The 15,527-nt window shown below is 36.3% G+C and overlaps 1 protein-coding gene across 50 annotated transcripts in view; it reads left to right on the top strand.

Moving 5' to 3' along the window:
- Positions 1-15,527, top strand: part of LRRC7 (leucine rich repeat containing 7) — a 537,967-nt gene that overhangs the window by 506,377 nt on the left and 16,063 nt on the right. The gene's annotated exons all lie outside the window — the stretch shown is intronic.

Below are 15,527 nucleotides of genomic sequence, written 5' to 3'. Positions count from 1 at the left end.
AAACAGATTTGGCTAATTTATAGCTGAGGGTGAGGAGAACCAAATTAAATACATGTTTTAATTCAACAGATAGCGCCTGGATCAGAAGTTGATGCTTTATAAAGAATTCTAGTCATGCAAAAGCTTAAACTTTAATATGATGCATACTTTCTTCTAATAAAAAGTCATGGATTAAAAGTAGTTTCCAAAACACACATTATTTTACTTACTATTAATGAATGTTTAAGTGTTTTGTAATGCCATTCAAAATTCTAAGTATGCAAGATATCTGAATGTCTTAGAGTCACTGAAGATTTTCTGTACCAAAGTGTAAATAGTTCATTCCAGTCTCTTCATTACAATTGCTAGAAACCACTGTTTCAGCCAAATGCCAAGGACCACTGTGAAATGGCATCCAAATCAATTACCTGGTATACAGTTAGATAGGAAAAGCATGAAGTCGTCATCTCAAAGAGCCGAGAGTATGGAGCTGGGCCAAAAGTGAGTTGTGTCATCCAGTCTGGTAGAAGTTCCAGTTTAGGTTCTGTGGTAGTGTGAGAATATTACAGAACAACTCTTGGTACAGTCCAAAAGTTAACCGAGGCTTTAGGGAGAAATCAGGGTTAAGCCAGATATGAAGACTGTTTTGTACCAGACTCTAAGAGCTTAGAACAGCATCTGGTTTTGCAAATTTAACTCTTCTCAAAGACCCCAAGGTAGTCCTAATCAACTATGATCTCCTTGGGTTAAACGGATGGAGCAAATCAGTCACGCAATTCATGATATTACAGGAACAATATTTAGTAGTTGAACAACCCAACTCATTCATCGTGGAATTCATTTTTTGGGGTTCACTGCCAGGTGAAAACAGCCTTTATGTACTTGGAAAACCAGATGAAAATGGCCTTACATAAGGCTTGCTTTTGCCCTCCCAGTGAAGTAGATGGAAGCCATTATCTGGTTTATTATTAAGGAGAAACATTGCTGTCAAGACAAGATGCTCTAAAGAGATAAAATTTTGATACAGCAAATCTGATGATAATAATAAAAGTATAGCCTTTTATTGAGTATCTATAATGTGCTATTCACTGTATTAGGTTCTTCATACATAGGCACTTACCTGATCTTCATAACAACTTGTGTTAGTTGAGTATTATTCCCCATTTTGTTGATAACCCAAGGGGTTAATTAATTTGCCCAAGGTCATTTAGCTGACCTGCAGCAAACAAGATGTGAATACAAACTGGTCTGACTCCAAATCCTTTTCTCTTAATAAGCACTGTGATGCATACCTCTATCTGCAAATGTCACTTAGCCGAAGAGCCATGTGACAAATGTATACCCTGTAGAGTTGGGACTAATATAATCATCTAATATTAAAAGAATTACAGAACACTCTCATTGTTACAGCTTAGATATTTGCATCAACAAGTCCTTGGAAGTCAGCATGTATTTATTTATTCTCTATTGAACTTAAATAATTAGAGGCATACTGTATACATTGGATTGCTAAGCATTTATATAACTTTTGGAATAAGCTATTATTACAGTGTAGATTCCACCTCAAAAGAAACCACAATAAACTTTTCCTATATTTAAATATTCATAAAATAGTAATTCGTAATTGCAAAATTTAAGTAATATGCCAATATTGTATCCACCAGATGATGTTAGGAAGAATGGATTAATGGATGATTGATATGACGTTGTTGTGTGATTTCATAAGGCAGCCCAAGACTCTGAAAATGAATGAATTTTTAATAATGCATTCACATAGTTCATCATTCAGGGACTGATAGCCCTCCTTGACTCATTTGAGAAGGAAGGACTAATATTCTGAAGTTTACAGATATTAAGGAAAATTCACAGCCGTTTCTCGATATAATCTGAACAATCCATGAACAATTAGCAGGTCACAGGATCAAAATGGAAGCTGTATTATAAATATCTTCAAATCATTTCACAGCAGGAAATATATATCCTGGGACCCCAGGACCAAAAAATCCATATTCTCTACAGTTTTATCTCATGCTCAGCAGATGCCAGAGATCCCACCCATATTTCCACCCATTTGCGCGGTCTGCTTATAGACACATAAATGATGAAAGAAACAATCCATATTCTTTTTTACATGCTTAATTTGTCTATGGTACAGGTAAAACCCAAGACCAAGGAAGTATATTGGAGGCATGGTAAATGTGAAATACTCTAATCACCAATAAACTCTAAATAAATGTTCTGGAATTTCAGAATAAATTACTGTATCTTATTCTATATAAATTCTATAAGACTGACGCCAAATAGCCTGCAACAAGACTTAGGCCCCTCTTATTTACATCCCACCTTCCACCCTTAGGGGAAGAAAATGGTGTTGGGAGTTCCTGTCATGGCTCAACAATAACAAACCCGACTAGTGTCCTTGAGGATGTGGGTTCGCCCCCCTGGGCTCACTCAGGTGGTTAAGCATCCGGTGTTGCCATGAGCTGTGGTGTAGGTCGCAGATGTGGTTCAAATCTGGCATTGCTGTGTCTGTGGCATAGGTTGACAGCTGCAGCTCTGATTCGACCCCTAGCCTGGTAACTTCCATGTGCCGCGGGTGTGGCCAAAAAAAAAGACAAGACAAAAAAATGGTGTAGAGATGGGTATTGCATCAAATAAATGTTTTCATATGATTAATGGTTAAAAAGAGAAGAAAAGTTAAATGTGCAGATCCAAAGTATTTATTTGATACCTTTATCTGGGGATAGCAATACCCAGAGGTGCGCTTGCAGGAGCAAATTTGAAAATGCACAAGAATAGTTTTCCAGGTTTGCTCAGCCTCATTACATTGGGTGATCCATAAACAAAAAGTTGCAAAAGATATTCTCTTGACTCATGAAAAGGTACATTCCATATGTCTATTTCTTGTCATGCATTCTCCATGAAGATAAAAATCAAGAATAGCAAACATATCTGTCTACAGCTTCACACAGCATTTGATTTGTATTTACTACATAAATATTAAACTACATTAACACATTTCCTTCATTTTGTACAACTCCTAGACAAATATGATTTACTTTACACATTTCTAAATTAATCTTATAATTTATATATCTGTCCCATCCTTATTCTATTCAAGTGATTATGTCATGCAAAGTAATTTGGATCATCTGTTACTTATGTGAAAGTAACATTTAGAAGCAAGGAATAGATATAATATTTTTATACACTGCATTTTTAGGAATTTAGGAAGGGATTGAAACAGATCTTTTTACATGTAAAACTGAATTTTTAAAATAAATAATAAGCATAAATTATTTTACATCACAATTATTAAAGCTGCATCCTAGTCACATTGTAGTTTGAGATTCAGAATGCCACTTGGTCATATGAGAACATTAAAAGTAAGAATTTTTTTAATGAAGTATTTTTTCCTATTCTGTTCTTTGTCTTATATGTTAAAAAAAATCCTGACTCTATTCAGAAATATTGATAGAAATGTAGTCTTCCTAATCTCCTATTAACAGAATAACTACAGATATGACCAACTATATGAGGCCTTTTAAGAAGGCATGGCAGTGTGCTTTAGCCAACTGGATCATTTCAGTGTCAAGATATTATAAAGAAGATATGTAAAGATTTCAACTTGTGTAAGAATGTAATAAAATATAACTCAACACAGACTTCGTTCTTTAAGAAAATATCATTCCATCATATCTATCAAAAAATAATGCAATTAAAAAGTACCTTTTAGGAGTTCCCGTTATGCCACAGCAGTAATGAACCTGAGTAGTATCCATGATGATGCCAGTTTGATTCCTGGCCCCCCTCAGTGGGTTAAGGAGCCAGGGTTGCCATGAGCTACAGTGTAGGGCGCAGATCTAGCACTCAGATCTAGCGGTGCTGTGGCTGTAGCGTAGGCTGGTAGCTGCAGCTCCAATTGGAACCCTAGCCTGGGAACTTCTTTATGCCATGGGTGCAGCCCTAAAAAAAAGTACCTCTTAAATAAGAACATTGATTGGGTCATTTTAATTCAAAAATATATTAAGAAAAAAAAAGCTAGGATTGAAATTGCTATCATTTTGTGATTTTTTTTTAGCAATCAGTAAAATATTTTACAGTAAAATTAAGGCCAAAATGTATAACCAGCTATATAAGTTTCTAGAGTGGAGTTTCTGTTGTGGCTCAGTGGTTAATGAATCCGACTAGGAACCATGAAGTTGTGGGTTCAATCCCTGGCCTCACTCAGAAGGTTAAGGATCCTGCATTGCTGTGAGCTGTAGTGTAGGTTGCAGATGCACCTCCCATCACCTGTTGCTGTGGCTGTGGCATAGGCCAGCAGCTATAGCTCCGATTGGACCCCTAGCCTGGAAAGCTCCATATGCCACGGGTGCGGCCCTAGAAAAGACAAAAGGGCAACAACAACAACAACAAAAATTTGCTAGAGTTAAGCATATTAGTTATGTCTGTCTACTGTGTCATTTTAGCCATTTTAGCATAAAATAAGCTAAATAAAGAGAAAATGGTGTGGGAAAGGATTTAGAGACTTTTTAAACTTGTTCCTATTTGTTTAGAAAATGTTAGAGACTTCTCAATCAAAATATGAAAGCACTGAAAATTAGTTCATAAATAATGCCTCATATAATAACTAACAAAAATTGATAGGTCTATCAATGAAAGAAATTTAATTACTGAAAGTCAAAAATATCTTTTGGAGGAGTTCCCAACATGGCTCAGTGGTTAACGAATCCGACTGGGAACCATGAGGTTCCAGGTTCGATCCCTGGCCTTGCTCAGTGGGTTGAGGATCCGGCGTTGCCGTGAGCTGTGGTGTAGGTCACAGACGCAGTTCGGATCCCGCGTTGCTGTGGCTCTGGCATAGGCCGGCAGCTACAGCTCCGATTCAACCCCTAGCCTGGGAACCTCCATATGCCGCAGGAGTGACCCAAGAAATAGCAAAAAGACAAAAAGAAAAAAGAAAAAAAAAAAAGACACTGCTGTAGTCTACAAATATAGTTCTAGTCTCTCTAAAATATAGTAATCACTAATTGAGCCAAATCTATTTTCTTTGGTAGCTAAAGGAAGTGGTTTACTGGAGTTCCCGTTGTGGTGCAGCAGAAACAAATCTGACTAGGAACCATGAGGTTTCGGTGTCAATCCCTGGCCTCCATCAGTGGGTTAGGGATCTGGTGTTGCCGTGGGCTGTGGTGTAGGTCTCAGGCGCGGCTTGGATCTGGCGTTGCTGTGGCTGTGGTGTAAGCCGGTGGCTATAGCTCTGATTAGGAAGGAAGGAAGGAAGGAAGGAAGGAAGGAAGAAAGAAAGAAAAAGAAAGAAGGAAAAAGAAAGAAAGGTTTACAAAATGAGATTGATCAGGAGTAGGGGAGTTTGGGGTGAACACACTTAGATGGGAAAAAAAAGTCAGATAACAATAAGTAAGATCAGAGAAATCTAAGACAAGTGAAAAACAAACCCAAGTGACTGTAAAACACTCTTATTGTATCACTTTTCTCTTTTGGATGTGTGAGGACATCATGAAAACTCAAAGTTGGTTCTTAAATTCTGTTATGTTCCAACTTAAATCTTCCTTAAGATCCTTTGAATGAGTTGGAGTAAACCCATAAACAGACGAGACTAGATTTCCAGACACAAAGTTAACCTAAAGGTCCTACAACTATGCTGGAAAGTTAGACTACTAGATCAAAATTTAAGGTATGTTATTTAAAAATGTATACATATATAATTAAAATATAATAAAATATATTTTAAAAATACATTTTTAATAAATACAGAATTACATTAAGCAGTAAGTCATAACAGTTTAGGATAACTGTGTGAAATACAAAATTACAATTACGCATTTGTTTAATTGGAATCATCTTTATAATATTAATATAGTTATAAATGGTCTTAGTAACCAATTCTATTTTTTAAGTATAATGGAGTAGAAATTACTGCCTATATTTGAAACCTAGTGGATCAAACCCCATCACTATACACAAACCACATTCCTATAACAAAGTAGTATCATTTACCCTCCAAGGTATTCATTAACAGAAAACAGGGAGTCTTAGACTAAACATTAAAGTGATTAGAGAAGAATCATATCTTAAATTTGTATTTCTCCATGTTTATTGAGGTATCCTAAGATCTCTTTATTGAGAGAGAAATATCATTCAATCATTATATCCCCTATTTTAAAAAATGCTTCTGCCTTGCTCCCAAATGACTAATTTAGGAGAATACCTGGACTAAGGTATAAGATTTGCTTATTCCTACACTGCAGCAAGACCCATGATATGTTGCGATTTGTATGACTTGCACACACCAGTTGGGGCGGCTTCAGTTCTCTTGAAGGTGTCCACCTCTGAGCCATAACATGAGAATGGTCAAAGAGACAGAGAATCAATAACCCCTTTTACTTAGATAACTTCTGCGGTTCATGAAAAGTAATTTCAATGCCTTTACTCTAGATAACATAATCACCTTTTAAAGTCATCATAGTCTCAGATAGGTACAACTGCAAAGTCTTTTTTTCTTTACCTTACACCTCTTAAAAAATTACGCAAGTGGAGTTCCCATCGTGGCGCAGTGGAAACAAATCTGACTAGGAACCATGAGGTTGTGGGTTCAGTCCCTGGCCTCTCTCAGTGGGTTAAGGATCCGGTGTTGCTGTGAGCTGTGGTGTAGGCCGGCAGCTGTACCTCCAATTAGACCCTAACCTGGGAACCTCCATATGCCCCGGTTGTGGCCCTAAAAAGACAGACGACCAAACAAAACAAAAAAGTTGCACAAATAACAGGAGTTCCCATTTTGGATCAGTGGATAAAGAACCCGACTAGTATCCATGAGGATGTAGATTCAGTCCCTGGCCTCACTCAGTGGGTTAAGGATCTGGTATTTCTGTGAGCTGTGGTATAGGTCGGACCTGGTATTGTTGTGGCTATGGCTGTAGCCTTGGCTGGCAGCTGCAACCCCAATTCAGCCCCTAGACCAGGACCCTCCTTATACTGCAGGTGAAGCCCTAAAAAGAAAAAGAATGTACACAAGTAATAAATGAAACATTGTCACTATAAAAATTCAAATAATATGGGAGTCTCCATTATGGCTCAGTGGTAACAAACCCCACTAGTGTCCACGAGGATTTGGTTCAATCCCTGGCCTTGTTCAGTGGGTTAAGGATCTGGCATTGTGTTGAGCTGTAGTGTAGGTTGCCAACCAGCTCGAATCCTTTGTTGCTGTGGCTGTGGAGTAGGCCAGCAGCTGCAGCTCCGATTTGACCCCTAGCCTGGGAATCTCCATGTGCCAGAGGTGTGCCCAAGAAAGAAAAAAAAAATTCAAATAGTATAGAAATATAGAGACCAAAAAGTGAGAAAAAAAACCCTTCCCTTTTCACTCTACCACACATTAACAATGCACAGCTTAAACCCAAGAGCCACTTTGTCAGTCACTGTACCGGGAATCCACAAGTATAGCATCTTCTGTGCATTTGCTACTGGTGTTTTTGACCTCCTGATTTCAAGGCCAGCTCTAAGCCATACTTCCAGCATGGTCTGACTCTACACCAATGTGTTGGCCATTAAATAAAACCATATTGAATCTAAAAGAATCATAGTTTGAATGTAGCTTACAACAAAACAATGTTTCAGCTTATTTTAGAATAAGTGACCAAAAAAGGGGGGGTGTTGACTGAATTTTTCACTTTTCAATTCATTATTGTGAAATGGTGGAGATAGCACCTAAAAGGTCTACAACCGAAGGGGCTTCGGGGGGAGCCTGCAGCGATGATAATCAGAAAGCTGATCACCGGTACTATTTTAGGAATAGCTAGGATGGAGAATCCACAGCCACCTACAGTTACCCACTCTTGTTTTCAATAATTTCTATTATTTTATGCTATGTATAAGCCGAGAAGAAAAGCTGGTAGGGGCTCCAACAGAACCAGTAACCTGTGTGAACCCCAGCAATCCAAATATTTACCACCAGCTGAGGTCTCATATTAAATACAAGTTTTATAGAATTCATAAAATAAAAGAAATGGAAAATATTTTGTTTGTTTTCCCCCAAAAGATGCAAGAAATCTGGAAAGACAGTATGCAAAAGAGTGTGATAATTTATTTTTAAAAGAAAATATGAAAATCAAATGCAAGAAACATCTTTTTTTAAGCTTGAGAATTTTACACAGAAATAAACAGGAAGCAAACGTACTTTCAGTCACAGGAGACAGACTCCCAGAGATTGTTTTTAGTTCATAGGTAAAATTGGAATGCTAGAGCAATTAATTAAAGGCAAATGATGATTATAATTCCTACAGGAATACCTCAGATATTGCAGTTTCATTCCAGACCACTCCAATAAAAGGAATATTGCAATAAAATGAGTCTTGCAAAAGTTTTGGTTTCCCAGTGCATTTAAAAGTTATGTTTACACTATATTGTAGTCTAGTAAGTGTGAAATAGCATTATGTCTAAAAAACAATGTACATATCTTAATTTAAAAATAACTTTACTGCCAAAAAATGCTAACCATCATCTGAGCCTTCAGTGAGTTGTAGTAGTAACAGCAAAGATCACTGATTACAGCTCACCACGACAAATAGAATAAAAATAGTTTTTAAAAAGTTAAATATTAAGAGAATTACCAAAATGTGACACAAACTGAAATTAGCAGATAATGTTGGGAAAATGACACTAATAGATTTACTTGATGGAAGGTTGCCACAAACTTTCATTTTGTAAAAAAAAAAAAGAAAAAAATACAGTTTCTATAAAGTGCAATAAAGTAAAAGTAACAAAGTGAAGCAGGAGTTCCCATCGTGGCACAGCGGAAATGAATCCAACTAGGAACCATGAGGTTGCGGGTTCGATCCCTGGCCTTGCCCAGTAGGTTAAGGATGCGGTGTTGCTGTGAGCTGTGGTGTAGGTTGCAGACATGGCTCGGATGTGGCATTGCTGTGACTGTGGCATAGGCCAGTAGCTGTAGCTCTGAACTGACCCCTAGCCTGCTGCAGGTGCGGCCCTAAAAAGACAAAAAAAAAAAAATTTTTTTTAATAAATTAAGTGAAGCACAGGAAAACAAGGTATGTCTATGTAGAGTAACCAAAGCCAAACATTAACTCTTATATTCAAATTCCCCAAAAGAGAAAAGAGCATGATGATCAGCATCAAAGTATAAGAAATACTCCCATAGTCAATTTGTCATTTCTAAAGGAATCTCAGATAAAAGGAAACAAACTATTTGCTTTTTGGATGCTTTTATCAAGTCATAAAGGCAGTATCTTGAAACCTATATATCTGTCTATATATATTTTTGGGGGGCAGGACTACTAAACAAACTTTTACAGTGACATAAAAGAATGATGTGAGTGTATTTCTTCTGTTAGAATCACTTCATCATATTGTCACTAAGATATTTGTAATTGCACAGCCAATTTCCATGTGTTTATTAGTCTCCTTGTTCCTCCAATGCATTTTTTAATAATTTTTTTTACAAATGCAGCCAAGTGATTTTTATTTTAATATTTCTTTATTTAAAAATTCATGAGAGTTTAGAATTTCTTTAAACATCTATGCATAAGATCTTTGTGAAGTTTTTAGAGGATTTTTGTCAGTTGTATCATTTTTATTTGTATCTCTGTCTTTTGAGACTCACATTTTTAAGGTTTCTAAAGTAATTTTTCTTTTTGTTCATCTTTTATGGATTTTACATTTCGTTGTCTTGTCAGATAAAGTTCAGTCATACACTGAAGTACTATATTCAGCTGTCAATGACCTTCTTTTTTCTCTTTCTCTCTTTTCTTTCCCTCTTTTCTCCCTTTACCTTCATCTTTAGTTTCTAATGGTTGTGGGATAAATCTCTTCTCTTGCAACATATAAATTCCTCAGTTGTTAAGCCGGCAAATCATTTAAAGCCTAAGATATGACTCTCAGCAATTAACCTTAAAATATTTTGTCATCACACTTTTGGATTCTCGGAAGTAAAAGTATTGAGAACACCTTTATTCTTGATGTATCAAGTCTTCTAATAATCACAAGGATTAAGTAAATACAGTCTACTATGTGTGTAATGCTGCTTCTGTGAGCCATAACAAAGCTTACTATTAGTCTTGCACAATTCATTGGAAAAAAAATATTTGCCAATATATGACCCCCCCAAAAAAATTTCCCCTTACAAACTATTTAATCTATGGCTGTGTTTGCTATTTTTATGAGTCATTTTTTTTCCTCCAGAAACACTCTGAATTTCTATAATATGAAATCATAAAATACCATATTCTATAATATTTAACCGAAATGTTCTGAATTATAATTATAATACTATGCAATGTTTATTTGAGATATGGCCTTTCTAGAAACCAATTTCTTAGCATCAGCTAGAGCCAAAGTTTTTCAGAATTTTAAAAAAAAACATATTTTACAAAGTGAAGTTGCAGTTCCCTTAAGACAAGTTCTATTTTGGTGTCTACATTTACAATAGCTGAGACTGTCACAGTCATTCACCTTCATCATTAAATAGCCATATAAAGTTCCTTTCTCCTCTAAAGTTAGAATGGTAAATGTTGGCCTTGCAGACTAACTTTCTGAGTCCTTCAAGGTTTATGTCTAGAGGTGTACGAGCTAGGTAACCATTAAGACAAGGTCAGATCTTAACACTCTGGAGAAACTTATACTTATCCTTTTTCTAAATTACTTGTGAAAGGTAAAACTTTTTTTAAAAATCCATTATGGACACTCTTGGGAAAACCATTCATGACTTATATGAAGACCAGTTTAAACTCCGGGGAAGAAATATGAAATGGCAACAGGTCATGCCTATTTGTAGCATCCAGCCAGCACTCTCTAGATTAGCTTTAGTTCAAACCCGTGGGGGTCCCTCTGTGATGCACGAGTCCATAGGGTCTGTGTCTCTCTCAAGCACACCCAGATATTGGTGTCTGATGGGAGTAAAGACTTGATTCTTGGAAAGGACTTAAAAACTTATCTTGGTTGGTTGTGAGACGCCCTGTAGACGTGATACTAAGGGAAGACCACTGGCGTTGGGCTTGAGCCTGGAAACATTAGAAAAACACACTCAGAAATGCCATAGCCATTAATTAAATTCTAGCAGCCATTGTTACATAGTTGATGATCCTGACTTGGAGCTGCCAAAAGAAATAGCTTCTAAAAGTTATTAAGAACCATCAGAGGAATTCCCTGATGGCCCGGTGGCTAAGGACTCAGCATTGTTGCTGCTGTGGCACAAGTTCACTGGCTTGGGAACTTTTGCAGGCCATATGCACTGCAAAAAGAAAAAAAAAAGAAAAAGAGAGAGAAAGAAGGAAAAGAACCATCAGAAAGCCCTCTTGTTAAGACCCATGTCCACTATTAAGAGTTAACTACAATTGAAGCCATTATCGTGGAGAACCACCGCTAGAGAAACCATAGATGATATAGAAGAGACTTCCCAACCCTCTTCCCATCTCTCCCCTAAATAAAAGATGCAAATCCTCTTATCTGTTGGGAATTGAAGGAAAAGATAACAAACGTTGGCCTTTCAATACACTCCAGGAGGATTTCCTGAAAATAAATCTGGCTCTGGGAGACTCAGAAATCTCTCAATGTAGGTTTTTCTGGGTAAAAATACCTGGGATTGTAGCTCAATCTTCACACTTCCAATAATTATAATAACATTTATTGACTCTGTATTGAGTGCCATCCACTGATCTAAGTGTTTTGTATGAATTCACTCACTTAATATAATCACTATGAGGTATAAACCATTATTTTAATCATTTTACTGATGAGAAGAGGTTAAGTAACAAAAGTTAATTAATTTAGCCCGAGGTCACCAATTTCTAAATGATAAACACAGGCAGGTTAACCCCAGAGCTATGCTTCCTAGTCACTTCTTACACTGAGTGGTGGACAGGAAAAAAAAAAGGCTTCCCAAATATAGTCACATCCTAATTCCTAGAACCTGTGAATATGTTACATTACATGGCAAAAGGGACTTTGCAGTTGATAGTAAATTATGGAATTTGAAATGAGGAGATTATCCTGGATGCAAGTAGGCTCAATCTAATTGCATAGGTCCTTAAAAACAGATAATCTTTTTTTTTTTTTCTTTTAGGGCCACGCCTACAGCATATGGAAGTTCTCAGGCTAGGGACTGAATCAGGCTGTGGGCCTATGCACAGCCACCGCAACAAGCCACTTCTGCGACCTACACCATAGCTTAAGGCAATGCCGGATCCTTAACCCTCTGAGTGAGGCCAAGGATCAAACCCATAGCCTCATGTATCCTAGTTGGGTTCGTTACCCCTGAGCCATGACAGGAACTCCAAAAAACCAGAGAATCTTTCTTAGCCGTGGTCAGAGGGAGCTGTGAATATAGACGAATAGTCAGTCCTGGCCTTGAAGATGGGAGAAGGGGAACCATGAGTCTAGGAATATGGGCATTTCCTAAAATCTGGAAAACACAAGGAAACATTCTCCCCTAGAGATTCCAGGAAGTAATGCAGCCCTGCCAACACCTTCGTGGTAGATTGTGAGACCTGAGTTGGAGATCTAACCTACCAAACTGTTAGATAATAAGTGTGCGATGTGTTAAGCCACTAAGTTTGTGGTAACTTATTACAGCAGCAGCAAAAATAAAATTAAATAAATAAATAAATAAATAACCTAATACACACTACTCATTAAAAAAGAGTTGCTAAGGTGTTTTCCTTCCCTGGGCAAAATCAATTTGCTGTAAACTTAGGGCAAGTTGTTTCACTAGTTTGAACATATTACATGACAGTTCGTTCCACATTTAGCACTCTCCCAGATGTTATAAGAAAGGATAATATTTTAAATCTTGCCAGCAGAGTTATGAAATTGGTCATATGCCATGATTTGGATCTTTGATGGCTTACTGCTGTTTGGAAGTTAGGAGATGGCTTTTTACCAAGCAGTGGGAAGTTATTGTTCTAATTTTTCAGAATACAAATAGTCTGATGCTTCCTCACCAAAATCTATCATCAGTGTCAAAGTAATCTCTGAAGTCAGAATAAAATTAATTTGTTGAAAGGGTGACATACTGCTACAATGAACCTTTTTAAAACAGTGTCAAAGTTTTCTTATTTCTCATCAATATTCATCCTAACAGAGACCACAAAATAGGTCCATAGTTATGTGGTCTCTTTCATATGACAGTGTTTATATACATAAATACAGTGGAAAATCAGTGCACTGGCATTTTCAGGCAATCTTTTGGGAAACATTCCACCTCCACAAATAATAAATACTACAGACCATTATCAAACACAACATTCATTGCTGTTTCAACTAATGTGGCAATATGCTGGCTAATAATATATCTGCATAGAAGAAAGGAAATCATACCAAAGGGCAGTAGCAATTTCTTAGTCTCTAAAATTTATTGATTGAAAAGAAATATTAAAGCTTTAGAAAACTGCAGTAAGTGTTTTGGAAGACTATGGCTACCATAACAGTAAGCTTCAAAACAAGTCTTCAGAACAGTAGTTGGATCCCGTGGAGCTTTGTGATGGATGAAATTAAACCTGCGCTACATTTGTATTCTTTCAGCAGTCAGGTAGTGGCGTGTTGCTAGTTCCTCTCAACTTTGCAGACATGCTGGCCATAATTTAGCTGTTATGGTCTGGATTCATACAAATATTATTAAAACTGTTTCTGCACAATGAGCTGAAGAAAGGCAATCAAAATTAACTAGGTAACACAGACTTAGACTGCTGCGATAAAATAATAGTCAAAACAATTTCACCTTCATCACCTAGAAATGTAGTGGCTTATTTTAGGCCGTAGTGTCATTCTGCCTGTTGTAACAGAGACCCCAAGAGCAAAGAGGGGGACCTCTGGAACTGAGTATATAGTCTCCTAGAATGATGGAGTATGAGAGTTAAAAGGACTGTAGGCATTATATTTGTTTTCACAACCCGTACACTCACTGGTCTAGGGGATAAACCACTGTGCCTTATTTAACTGTCCTTTTCCAACAACCACTTCTCTTTTTCCTTCTGAACTGACCTTTTGTACAACTGAACTGATCGAAGTAACTAGCTGTTTGAATATCACTCCAAATAGTGACACCATTAACTTAAAAGTTTTTTTAAGTTTTTACTATTTTCCTAATGCTGTAAGTAGTGCCTAATCATCACAGAAAAATTGGAAAACACAAATAAGCAAAAAGAAAGAAAAAATATATGCATACATTTATATGATGTCTCATTACACAGTACAACCACTGCTGGTATGTAGGAGTGTATCCTTGCAAATAATCTCCCACACAAATATACACATAAACAAGTTTCAGCAAAAATAGTGTTTCTTATACCACACATAATGTTCTGTAACTATAATACCCTCATAATTAGAAGCTCTGACACTCTACAGATAAGCCAGATGCAACTTTTTTTATTAAAGTATAGTTGATTTACAGTGTTATGTCAATTTCTGCTATACGGCATAGTGACTTAGTCATATATATATATACATATATATATATATATATATTCTCTTTCTCATACTATCTTCCATCATGTTCTATCCCAAGAGATTGGATATAGTTCCCTGTGCTATACATACAGTAGGACCTCATTGCTTATCTATTCTAAATGTAATAGTTTGCATCTACCAACCCCAAACTCCCCATCCATCCCACTCCCTCCCCTTTCCCCCTAGAGAACCACAAGTCTGTTCTTTATGTCTGTGAGTTTGTTCTCTGTGACTGTGAGTCTGTTTCTGTTTTGTAGACAGGTTCATTTGTGCCATGTTTTAGATTCCACGTATAAGTGATATCATATGGTATTTGTCTTTCTCTTTCTGACTTCACTTGGTATGGGAATCTCCAGTTGCATCCATGTTGCTGCAAATTACATTATTTCATATTCTTTATGGCTGAGTAGTATTCCATTGTGTTTATGTACCACATCTTCTTAATCTATTCATCTGTTGATGGACATTTAGGTTGCTTCCATGTCTTGGAAATTTTTTAAATAATCTATCATACCACTACCATAATACTTGTAATACTGTTTTACAGTTGGTGGTTTTCTTGACTTCTTCTGTATTGTGAGCTCACTGAAGCCAAAATTATATTCTATATATCTCTATAATACTAGCAATGAAAGTCTAGCAAATAGGAGACCTTCAATAAATGTTTGCTTTGTGTACATAATATGTAAAATTGACTTTTTTATAAACTAAATCATGTTAGGAATTTTGTAGCTATGCAGACACAAAATATGTTTAATATTCATGTTGGAATTTTCCCACATTGAGTTTATTCATTTTACTTTAAAATTCTCATTAACATGAAGTAATACTTATTAATAAACCAGTATTATATATAATTCTGGTAACATTTTTAAAGTGTACATTGAATTTACAACCTATCAGGTAGGAGATATTTTCAATGATGAATAAGACAATTTTAGAAGTTATACAAAACATGGTTTAGTACTTACTATATACCAAATTATTTAAGAAACAAATTAAGAATATATTGTGACATTAATTTATTAAAAGCAATATGAGAATTTTTTATGCAAGTAAAAATGTTGCTTTTCTTA

The sequence above is a fragment of the Sus scrofa genome, chromosome 6 (genome assembly GCF_054392235.1).
Source record: "Sus scrofa isolate SSC_HxYL_T2T_F1_AM1 chromosome 6, Sscrofa_HxYL_maternal_Yorkshire_Landrace_v2.0, whole genome shotgun sequence".
In the NCBI taxonomy this organism is placed as follows: Eukaryota; Metazoa; Chordata; class Mammalia; order Artiodactyla; family Suidae; genus Sus; species Sus scrofa.
The sequence above is the reverse complement of the archived record's forward strand: the minus strand, read 5'-3'. Positions and strand labels throughout refer to the sequence as shown.